Genomic DNA, 13,501 nt, shown 5'->3' with positions numbered 1-13,501 from the left:
CCGAAGGGGTGCGGTGGCCTCGGCTTATGCCTCGAGTGTGCTATAGCCTCGGTCCGTGTCCGAGCGAGCCGTGGCCTCGGATCACCGAGTGTGCTATGGCCTCGGTTCACGTCTGGGAGTACTATGGCCTCAGCTTATGTCTGAGTGAGCTACTTTTTCCAAAACCACTCCGAAAGGGGTGCGAGATTTTACTATTTCATTTCACTTACTACTTTTATCATTACTAAAATGCCCGAAGGGGCCGTTATTATTATTATGCCGGAAGCGGCAATGCCCGAAGGGGCCATTATTGATATTGATTGATATTGGGCCGGAAGCGGCTGCCGGCGGGCCATTATTGATATTGAGCGAAGCGGCTGCCCGAAGGGGCCATTATTGATATCGAGCCGGAAGCGGCTGCCCGGGCGGGCTATCATTATTTTGCCGGAAGCGGCGCATGTGATGTATTGCATTACTTCTTTAGAAGAGGTGTTCTAGATTATATTACTTACTCGGATTCGTTGCTTGGATTGCGATTATTTACTTAAAGCTTGTTGAGACTCGTGTATTTATTTATGTTTTCTCTTAAGCGAAGGTCACAGTAATGAGCGTGATTGTGATTTCTTCCCTCCTAAATTGAGCTATGGTTATTATTTGTTATCGCTTTACATACTCAGTACATATTCCGTACTGACCCTCCTTCTTCGGGGGGCTGCGTTTCATGCCACGCAGGTACACCCAGACGAGTAAAAGACTTTGCTAGGAGTCTGTTCCCGTGGGATTGGCGAGCTCCATCTCGGTTCGGAGTGTTGCCGGGTCGAGTATCGATGCGTAGCATTTGTACATTCTAGAGACTTTGCGAACGTTGTCCTGTGGATAGTGCGTCGGGAAAGTGCGAATAATTTGTAAATGTTAAAAGAATATGTATTTCCGGTTGTTTGAAAAGATTGTTGTTTGAAAAGTTCCATGTTTTACATATCATCTCGAAGTTTCATCATAAATCTCTTCGGAGGGCTGGAATAAATGCGGATATGTGGATTTCATCTTCTCTTCCGCTTCCCAAGTTATCTCTTCCCGATTGTTATTTCGCCATAAGACTTTGACTGAAGCTATTTCCTTATTCCGAAGTCTTCGTGCTTGCCTGTCTAATATGGCAATAGGCACTTCTTCATAAGCTAGCTTTTCTGTGATCTGAACATCATCTATTGGTACAATCTTTGTGGGATCTCCCACACATTTGCAGAGCATCGAAACATGAAATACTGGATGGACTAATCCAAGCTCGGAAGGTAATTCTAATTCATACGCCACTTGACCCACTCTCCGGATGATTTTGTAGGGTCCAATGTATCGAGGACTTAGTTTTCCTTTCTTACCAAATCTCATCACCCCTTTTATCGGTGATACTTTCAAGAATACCCAACATTGACTTGAAATTCTAAATCTCGCCGCGGTTATCCGCATATGACTTTTGGCGACTTTGGGTGTCGACAATCGATCTCGTATCACCTTGATTTTTCTACTTGCTTGTTGAATCAACTCGGGCCTATCAATTGCACTTCTCCGACATCAAACCATCCAATTGGAGATCTACATTTCCTTCCATACAGAGCTTCATACGGAGCCATTTGGATACTGGAATGGTAGCTATTGTTATATGCGAACTCAATTAAGGGTAAGTGGTCATCCCAACTACCACCAAAATCTAATAAACATGCCCTTAGCATATCCTCCAAGGTCTCTATAGTACGCTCGGCTTGTCCGTCAGTTTGCGGATGAAATGCCGTACTAAGCCTTAGTTGAGTACCTAGACCTTCTTGGAAGGATTTTTCGTAACTTGGCAAATTGTGCTCCTCTCGTCTATGATGATAGATATTGGAATACCGTGAAGCCTTACAATCTCCTTAAGATATAACCTTGCATAATCTTCAGCTGAATATGTAGTCCTGACTGGGAGAAATGAGCTGCTTTTGTCAATCTATCTACAATCACCCATATAGAATCATGCTTGCCTCGAGAGCGGGGCAATCCTACAATAAAGTCCATGTTAATCACTTCCCATTTCCACGTAGGAATTTCCATTGCTTGCAATAATCCCCTTGGTTTTGATGTTCTACCTTCACTTGGGACAATCTCGGACATTTGGCTACAAATTACCGCTATGTCTCTTTTCATGCCGTCCCACCAATACATCAATTTAAGATCATGATACATCTTTGTCGTTCCAGGATGAATAGAATATCTGGAGTAATGAGCTTCTTCTAGAATTCGGCGGCGTAGTTCCGCCACATCCAGAACACATAGCCTATTCTGATACCTGAGAACCCCATCTACCGAGATTTCAAATGGTGTCTTCTCTTTTGAAAACTTCACACCTTTATAATACTTCAATTTGGGATCCTCGTATTGACGCTCTTTTATTTTCGCATCCAAGGATGAAACTGTGGGATTGGTTAACACCAACCCCTGCATCGCCGGAATCAATTAAATGCACTCCAAGATTAGCTAGTTGATGAAGTTCATGAATCATTTTTTTCTTTTCTAAGGGCACTTCACATAGGCTACCCATACATCGGCGACTGAGCGCATCTGCTACTACATTTGCCTTTCCGGGGTGGTATAAGATATTCACATCGTAGTCTTTCAATAGTTCTAACCACCGTCGCCGCGTGCATTTAACTCCTTCGTTTGAAAATATATTGGAGGCTCTTATGATCCGTATAGTATCGAAATGCACGCCATACAAATAATGTCTCCACATTTTTAATGCATGAATAATCGTGCCCAATTCAAGGTCATGAGTTAGGATAGTTCTTTTCATATTTTCGCAAATGCCTCGAAGCATAAGCAATAACTTTTCCATGCTGCATTACACACACACCTAGCCCAACACCGAAGCATCACAATATACAACACAGCCATCCGGCCCTTTCCGGGAAGTGTTAAACCGGGGCCGAGGTTAACCTCGTCCTTCAACTCTTGGAAGCTACGCTCACAAGCGTCATTCCACCGAAATTTTGCTGATTTTACTTAACTTTGTCAATGGGGCTGAAATAGATGAAAAGCCCTCTACGAATCTCCTGTAATAACCTGCCAAGCCCAGAAAACTACGAACTTCTGTAGGCGTCGTAGGCCTTGGCCAAGTCTTCACCGCCTCTATTTTCTGAGTATCAACTCTAATGCCATCATCTAAAATAACATGGCCCAAGAATGTCACAGAATTTAGCCAAAACTCGCACTTTGAAAATTTTGCATACAACTCCCGAGTACGGAGAATTCCAAGAACAATGCGTAGTGATACCGCATGTTCTCGATTCCGTGCGAGAATACACTAGAATATCATCAATGAATATCGCGCCACGACCACCCCCGCCGTGATCGGTGTCCTACCCGACACCCATACGTACCTACCTGCGTATCCAATATACCAAATAGCTAATGCGTCCAACATATTTAAATCCATACGTATATAAGGTGCACCGCTCGAACATACATACGCATATATACATACTAAAACACCGTACGGAAGCCGTTAAGGCTGTTATATTAGACAAAGTCACAAACTCGCACAACTTACCGAACAGTGACAACCCATATCCCACAAACATGTCTGCAGACCTCTAACATACAGAACAGAATCAAAAGACGGGACAGGGCCCCGTCGTACCCAGATGATCATATATACAGAACAAACAGACAACGAAAGATATATACCAAAAGTATCAGCCTCCGGATCGAAAGGAGCTCTTCGGACGACGGACCGATAACCTAAACTGGCGGCGTACCGTGTGGCGCGTCTGTACCTGTGGGCATGTAACACAGCCCCCGAGAAGCAGGGGGTCAGTACGGAAGTGTACCGAGTATGTAAAGCGGAACATAGCATACATAATCAAAGTAACCAGAATCAGATATATAAAATCATAACAGACGGAAATACAGAAATAGGGCGGACGAGAATCGGTTCGTAGCGGAGTCGGACTTACGGAGCGTACGGACGAGTCATAGCGTAGTCGGACTTACGGAAAGCATACGGACGTAATCGTAGCGAGTAGTACGTAATCATAAGCGGAGTCGGACTTACAGAGCGTACAGACTCGACAGACTCTCAGACGGAACCAGAACTCAAAGGTATGACAGACCGAATCAGAGTCCGAATCAGATTTCCAGAAATATGACAGACAGAGTCATATTCCAAATCGGACATACGAATCGCCAACGAACGAGAATCATGCATGCGAGTCATAATCATATGCGACGTACATATCGAAATCGGATCCCGGTCACGCATACGTACGTATCCCGACCCTTTAATAAGGGACGCGGTAACGAACCCGGCCCTCGTAGTACGGGACGCGGTGGACGATGATTGAATCGTATCAAATGCCATCCGGCCGCCATCCCCATAATATCACATAATCGGATCATAATCATAATCGGATCCGAATCGGATACAGACAGATCCGGCCCGCACAATCCGAGGGACGCGGTGAATAATGCAGTGAGGTGCACGAATCACAGAACCTGGCCCGGGCGCAGTGAAGGAAGCATTGAGTCATCCACGAACAGATCCATGAGAAACCATATACAGACAGACCAACATACAAACGTAATCAAACTGAAGTAGTTCAGAAGATAAGTCAGATCAGAATAGGCGGATCATATCAGAACAGAGTATCCAGAATCGTTCCAGAGGTCAGAATAATATTCAATTCGTAAAGAACGGTCATAATACTTACTAGTTAGCAGACAGAACCTAATTAGGAGTTACTTATGAAAATCGAGGAAACATTGATTTGAACCATATCGGGAGTATCAGGGTATTGTGGGCCCACCTCGGACCCAACCATAATAAGGTACGTAAATTATAAATAATAAACCTTAGGGAGTCGTCCATAATCATTTTAGAGTGTTTCGACTCCATTTATGGAAGTTGCATACTTATAGGTCAACTTTAGAAGAAATGGGTTCAGTCTTACTGACGGATTTTGCACTAATTTCCATCTCGAATTGTGAGAAGCAGAAGTGTCATCGAGGCTCGCCGTCAAGCCTGTCAGACTCAGAACATGCCAAGGAATAAAGGGCAAGGCTTTACATACCTCAATTACGCCTTATGCTCGCTTGGCTTCACTTCCAATTTCGTCAGAAATCTGCAAATGGTCATTCTTACCAATTACTATTCATGCAAGCTAATATTTCAACTTGGGGTTATGCTTGGCTACCGAAATTTCGGCAGCACTTCCCCTATGAATCCAACACCCCCGAGACGTAGCTCGGCCTAATATAACAACAACAACAACCCAACAATCCAACAACAACAACAAATATTACAAAATGCACAATATGGCACAACTAGCCATTTCCTACATAACATAATAATTTCCGTTCTAACTTCACACTTTCAATCCAACATTGACATTTCCATATTCATCAACCCAACAAGATCACTTCGGAAACATTCCATAACATATTACGAAATATTCACAAAATATACAAAATATACAACTTTCCAACATAAGGCCATAATTCTTCCAACATTTCCAAATCAATACAAACTTACATCATTTTCCTTCGTTTAGATTATAAGAATCATAACAACACATCTAACATATCAAATAAAACAATTCATCATTATTTCCAACTCTTCCATATCCACGGCCAACATCTTATTTTTCCAACTTCCATCAATTCATTCTACTTTCATTTTTTTACATAAACTTCATCATAACCACAACTAAAATACAACATAAAATCCAACACATCTTCTACACACAACCATACACATACACGGCCACAACACACTCACACACATGCACGGCTAACACATACCCAAACACAATCCCATGATTTCCATGCAATTCTACTTATTCTATCATTCATAACCTTCCATAACACAAAGGAACATTAAATTCTTACCTTTTCCTCACTTCTTCCACTTGCCACCAAAGATGGTTTCTTGCCAAACCAATTATATCACTTTGTAGAGGCTCTTGCACTTAGTAATAATTCCACAAGAATTTGAATTTTGAACCAAGGATTTGGCTCCAAGAATTTCTCTTCTTTTCTTTTCTTTCCTTTCCTCTCTAGCCGTGCTCTCTTTCTCTTTTTTTCTTGATTTTTCTTTGCCTTTCTTGAATGTTCTAAGGCTATGGATGAATATATTATGTCACATGGAAATTAATTAATTCCATGGGCTAAAGCCATAAGTGGCCGGTTGGGCCTCTCTAATTTGGGCCTCATTTTCTTTTTTTTTTTGAGCCCAATTGTTCACAAATCACAATTTATAATTCCCGCAACAAATTTCCAAAATTCCAATTTTGCCCTTAGGCCTTCTCCGGTGTTTTCACGTCCAAATTTCCATAACCAACATACTCGTACTAAGAAAATTTCAAACATAGCCTTCTTTCTCATAATTCACAACTATCTCGAATTTTTTTCGATTATGCAAAAAGACGGGATGTAACATCCTCCCCCCCTTTAAAACATTCGTCCTCGAATGTTAATTCAACCTCATGGTAAATCAAAATCAGTCGGGGAGGGCTACTTGCCACTTACATGCTTGCACTTGATCGAAGAACTTGTAACGGTCCTCATTTTCCAACTTCATCCATCTTTTCCCGATATCACCGTATTAGAGTTGTTCGTACCGTCTTGAATCGGATATACGGCGGACAGAATCTTAACCAGAACTAGAAGGTCAAACGGACGTCAGACGGAGTCATATTCGGAGTCAGAAGCACGAAAGTGCAACAGACAGAAGCATAACCCGACGTGTCTTAAGCGGTCTCAAAATCAGAGCCAGACGTACAGAGGTATATCAGACGGATCTATAGTCAGAGTCAGACATATAGAGGTTTATCGGACAGATTTCGAAAGCAGAGTCAGACGTATAGACCATAGTATATCGCGATCGAGGTCGGACGTATTATGATCGGAGTTGAACGTACGAGACATATTAATACGGATAAGTAATGAGATTCGGGCACGAGCACGGGGGTGTAGTAAACGAGTTTCTCCGAACACGGGGACGTAGAAATATGGCATACGGAATCATGATCGAGAGATACAAAATATAGTTAACCGAACACGGTACGGATCGTATGCACATATTTTCCGTAAAAGATTAATTGCATACACCACATATGGCGACGCATCTGGGTCCTGCCGGCTAGTCAAAGCGTATATGCGGTTCGAATGACCGCTCAAGCTGGGAGCTCCGCCGCGACCCCTGCCGCGACCTGCTGGCGCTGGTATACCCCGCCCCGTGGGGCGCTGGGCCACTGAGGGAGAAGACGAGCCAGCAACTGACCCAGTGGGCTGGGCTGAGCCACCTGAACCGCCCTTATACGGGCACTCTCTCACCTGATGATCTGGACTACCGCAAAAATAACAGGCGCCCGTAGCGCGGTAGCACTCCCCCGGATGGGGCTTACCACAATAAGTACACCGGGGCATAGGTGGCCTAGACTGACCCGAACCCCTACTCATCTGCGGGCACGATGCCCCGAAACTCGGGCCGGCCCCGCACGGACTGCATCATCAAACGCCGCCGGCGGACCGTGCACCCCGGCCCGACGGAGGGGGGAAATCTACCGGACCGCTCGCCGAGGCCATCCGCCTCGGGAGTCTCCGAATACCCCGCATCCGGCCCTTTGGGCCGCCTCCTATCATACTCTCTCGCTACTCGAGACCGGTCCTCCTTATGTCGATCCCTCACGCCCGTGCATAGGCCCGTAACCGGGGCGATATCCATACCAACAGGCCGCCATCGCCATGCAACAATCAACCAACAGGGTCCACCCCATCACGTACCGGTGCATCCGGTCCTCCATATCGGCCACGATCGTCGGCGCATATCGGGCCAACGAGTCGAACTCCAAATTATACTCTCGGATGCTCCTGCCCCTCTGCTTTATCTGCAGAAACCGGTCGACTCTCGCCCGCCGCAGCTCTGGTGGTAAAAAGTGGCGGAGGAAGGCAGCCGTAAACTCATCCCACGTGGCTGGGGGAGCACTCTCACCCCTGGACAGCCCCCAGGACTCATACCAATTTAGGGCAACGTCCCGCAGCCTATGTGCGGCAAGCTCGACGGACTCGGTCGGTGGGGTGAAGCCCGGACTAATCCCAACGAGCGCTGCATCTGCCGAATAAAATCATGCGGGTCCTCATCGGGCTTAGACCCGAAAAACTCTGGGGGACCACATGTCAAGAAATCGCGGACTCTCAGGCTGTCACGCCTGTCATCATCGTCACCCCTCTGTCCGCGTCCGCGAACCTGTCCAGCCACTATCGTCGTCAACAGCTGGACTGCCTCTCTCAATGTCCTGTCCTCCGCCCGGCCGGGGAGCGGCGCCGGAGCACCGAGGGCCTGCTCCGGCCTCATCCGGTGGTGGAGTGGCCGAACCCTCCGACCGAAGTACACACGGCGTGGTCCGAGCACGAGCCCGGTAACTCTCGGTATCCGGATAGTCTCTCCTCCTTCGCTTTGCCCTTCGGGCGCCCCGCCGCCTTCTTCGGAGGCATCGCTCGAAAAACACAACAGATCGTCAGAAGAGAAAACATCCTAATAACACAGCTCTATCGCACGATCTAAGATTCCAAGAAAGGGTAACATAACATCCTAGATGTCCTGTAGCCTCCTGTTTATAGATGTGGGGCCCAACACACCGATAAACAAGACTCTACTAGACACGGCTGCGGACATTCCGAGAACCGACCGCTCTGATACCACTTTTGTCACGACCCAGCCCCGTGGGCCGTGACTGGTGTCCTACCTGGACACCCATACGTACCTACCTAACAGATCCAATATACCAAATAGCTAATGCGTCCAACATATTTAAATCCATACAGATATAAGGTGCACCGCTCGAACATACATACGCATATATACATACTAAAACCTGTACAGAAGCCGTTAAGGCTGTTATATTAGACAAAGTCACAAACTCGCACAACTTACCGAACAGTGACAACCCATATCCCACAAACATGTCTGCAGACCTCTAACATACAGAACAGAATCAAAAGACGGGACAGGGCCCCGTCGTACCCAGATGATCATATATACAGAACAAACAGACAACAGAAGATATATACCAAAAGTATCAGCTCCGGATCAGAAAGGAGCTCTTCGGACGACGGACCGATAACCTAAGCGGCGGCGTACCGTGTGGCGCGTCCGTACCGTGGGCATGTAACACGGCCCCGAGAAGCGGGGTCGATGCGGAAGTGTGCCGAGTATGTAAAAGCGGAACATAGCATACATAATCAAAGTAACCGTAATCGATATATAAAATCATAACGGACGGAAATACGAGAAATAGGGCGGACGAGAATCGGATTCGTAGCGGAGTCGACTTACGGAGCGTACGAGACGAGTCATAAGCGTCGAGACTTACGGAGCATACGGACGGAATCGTAGCGCAGTAGTACGGAATCATAAGCGGAATCGGACTTACGGAGCGTACGGACGGACTCTCGACGAACCGTAACTCAAAGGTATGACGCACCGAATCGAGTCCGAATCGGTTTCGAATGTGACGGACGTAGTCATATTCCAAATCGGACACACGGAATCGTAACGCGAGAATCATGCATGCGCAGTCATAATCATATGCGTACGTACATATCGAAATCGGATCCCGTCACATACGTACGTATCCCGGCCCTTTAATAAGGGACGCGGTAACGAACCCGCCCTCGTAGTACGGGACGCGGTGGACGAACGAAATCGTATCAAATGCCATCCCGGCCGCCATCCCCATAATATCACATAATCGATCATAATCATAATCGGATCCGAATCGGATACGGACGCATCCCGGCCCGCACAATCCGAGGGACGCGGTGAATAATGCGGCCGAGGTGCACGAATCACGTAACCCGGCCCGGCGCGGTGAAGGAAGCATTGAGTCATCCACGAACGATCCATGAGAAACCATATACAGACAGACCAACATACAAACGTAATCAAACTGAAGTAGTTCAGAAGATAAGTCAGATCAGAATAGGCGGATCATATCAGAACAGAGTATCCAGAATCGTTCCAGAGGTCAGAATAATATTCAGATTCAGAAAGACAGTCATAATACTTACTAGTTAGCGGACAGAACATAATTAAGAGTTACTTATGAAAATCGGAGACGAAATGTATTGATTTGAACCATACCGGGAGTATCAGGGTATTGTGGGCCCACCTCGGACCCAACCATAATAAGGTACGTAAATTATAAATAATAAACCTTAGGGAGTCGTCCATAATCATTTTAGAGTGTTTCGACTCCATTTATGGAAGTTGCATACTTATAGGTCAACTTTTAGAAGAAATGGGTTCGCCCCACCGACGGATTTTGCACTAATTTCCATCTCGAATTGTGAGAAGTGTATGTCATCGAGGCTCGCCGTCAAGCCCGTCGGACTCGAACATGCCAAGGAATAAAGGGCAAGGCTTTACATACCTCAATTACGCCTTATGCTCGCTTGGCTTCACTTCCAATTTCGTCAGAAATCTGCAAATGGTCATTCTTACCAATTACTATTCATGCAAGCTAATATTTCAACTTGGGGTTATGCTTGGCTACCGAAATTTCGGCAGCACTTCCCCTATGAATCCAACACCCCCGAGACGTAGCTCGGCCTAATATAACAACAACAACAACCCAACAATCCAACAACAACAACAAATATTACAAAATGCACAATATGGCACAACTAGCCATTTCCTACATAACATAATAATTTCCGTTCTAACTTCACACTTTCAATCCAACATTGACATTTCCATATTCATCAACCCAACAAGATCACTTCGGAAACATTCCATAACATATTACGAAATATTCACAAAATATACAAAATATACAACTTTCCAACATAAGGCCATAATTCTTCCAACATTTCCAAATCAATACAAACTTACATCATTTTCCTTCGTTTAGATTATAAGAATCATAACAACACATCTAACATATCAAATAAAACAATTCATCATTATTTCCAACTCTTCCATATCCACGGCCAACATCTTATTTTTCCAACTTCCATCAATTCATTCTACTTTCATTTTTTAACATAAACTTCATCATAACCACAACTAAAATACAACATAAAATCCAACACATCTTCTACACACAACCATACACATACACGGCCACAACACACTCACACACATGCACGGCTAACACATACCCAAACACAATCCCATGATTTCCATGCAATTCTACTTATTCTATCATTCATAACCTTCCATAACACAAAGGAACATTAAATTCTTACCTTTTCCTCACTTCTTCCACTTGCCACCAAAGATGGTTTCTTGCCAAACCAATTATATCACTTTGTAGAGGCTCTTGCACTTAGTAATAATTCCACAAGAATTTGAATTTTGAACCAAGGATTTGGCTCCAAGAATTTCTCTTCTTTTCTTTTCTTTCCTTTCCTCTCTAGCCGTGCTCTCTTTCTCTTTTTTTCTTGATTTTTCTTTGCCTTTCTTGAATGTTCTAAGGCTATGGATGAATATATTATGTCACATGGAAATTAATTAATTCCATGGGCTAAAGCCATAAGTGGCCGGTTGGGCCTCTCTAATTTGGGCCTCATTTTCTTTTTTTTTTTTTGAGCCCAATTGTTCACAAATCACAATTTATAATTCCCGAAACAAATTTCCAAAATTCCAATTTTGCCCTTAGGCCTTCTCCGTGTTTTCACGTCCAAATTTCCATAACCAACATACTCGTACTAAGAAAATTTCAAACATAGCCTTCTTTCTCATAATTCACAACTATCTCGAATTTTTTTCGATTATGCAAAAAGACGGATGTAACAAATACTATCACGAACAGATCTAAGAAAGGCCTGAATACATTATTCATCAAATTCATAAACACTGCCGGAGCATTAGTTAGCCCAAACGACATTACTCGAAATTCATAATGGCCATATCTTGTCCTGAATGTTGTCTTGGGAATGTCTTCTTCTCTGACTCTCACTTGATGGTAACCCGATCTCAGATCTATTTTGAAAAACCACTTGGCACCTTGCAGTTGATCAAATAAGTCATCAATTCTTGGAAGAGGATACTTGTTCTTTACCGTCACCTTATTCAGCTGCCTATAATCAATACACATTCGTAGGGAGCCATCTTTCTTTCTCACAAATAGACCGGTGCTCCCCACGGTGACGAACCGGGTCTAATGAACCCCCTTCTGAGCAAATCTTTCAACCGAGCCTTAATTCCTTCAATTCGCCGAGCCATTCGATAAGGAGGAATAGAAATAGGCTTGGTATCCGGCAACACATCAATGGCGAAATCAATCTCCCTTTCTGGAGGAAGGCCTGGAAGTTCATCTGGAAATACATCCGGAAACTCATTCACTATCGGAACAGATTGGAAAGTTGGCGATGTTACCTCGGTGTCATGAACTTGAACTAAATGATAAATATAGCCCTTGGCGATCATCTTTCTTGCTTTAAGGTAGGAAATAAACCTACCCCTTGGAGTTGCCGTATTACCCTTCCATTCAAGTACGGGCTCTCCCGGAAATTGGAATCGAACTAATTTCATTCGACAGTCAACATTAGCATAGCATGAGGCCAACCAATCCATGCCCATTATAACATCAAAGTCTAGCATTTCTAGCTCAACTAAATCGGCCTTGGTTTGGCGATCACATATCACAATTATACAATCTTTATACACTTGCTTAGCTATCACTGGATCACCAACCGGAGTAGTATACCTCAAAAAGGTTTAATTGACGGTTTCACCCCAATACGATTAGCAACATAGGGAGTAATATAAGATAACGTGGAGCCCGAATCTATCAATGCATACACATCATGAGAAAACACAAGCAATGTGCCCGTGACCACATCCGGAGAGGACTCGAGATCACGTCGTCCGGCTAAAGCATATAAGCGGTCGCCGTGTGGCACACTCGGCGAGATGCTCCCCGCCTACTACCTACCTCGGCCGGGACACTCGGAGTTTGCCTGCAGGCGTGCTCCGAGGATCACACTACCGATCCCCGTGGCCGAGTCCTAGCTCTGCCGATCATCGACGAGCAATCTCTCATCATATGCCCCATCTGATGTCACGACCCAACTAGGGGCCGCGACGAGTACCCGATACTTGTACCGGGCACCCCCTGTCATATGTCTTATTCTTATTACTAAGTGGGCCGTATAAACACTGGCATTTTTTTTCTTAGCAACGTCGGTAATAGCATACATGTACACGAGTAGTGATAATCAACTGTGCTAACATATTATACGGCGACAAAGACAACTAGGCCGTGAAACATCTACACCGTACATATCTCGTCTACGAGCCTCCCAAACAAAATACATGTAATTACAAGTGGGTCGACTTTAAGGAGTTCAAATATATACATAAGAGTAGTACCCAAAAAAGGAGTTTGAACAACCGGAGCGCCTTTCAATGTACACCGGGGAAAACCCAGAGTCGAGCTCGCAACTCGTCTACCCGCGTGGAGAGACGGCCCCCAAGGGGGGCCCCAGCAAG

Source organism: Lycium ferocissimum, chromosome 10 (genome assembly GCF_029784015.1).
Source record: "Lycium ferocissimum isolate CSIRO_LF1 chromosome 10, AGI_CSIRO_Lferr_CH_V1, whole genome shotgun sequence".
Taxonomy (NCBI): Eukaryota; Viridiplantae; Streptophyta; class Magnoliopsida; order Solanales; family Solanaceae; genus Lycium; species Lycium ferocissimum.
The sequence above is the reverse complement of the archived record's forward strand: the minus strand, read 5'-3'. Positions refer to the sequence as shown.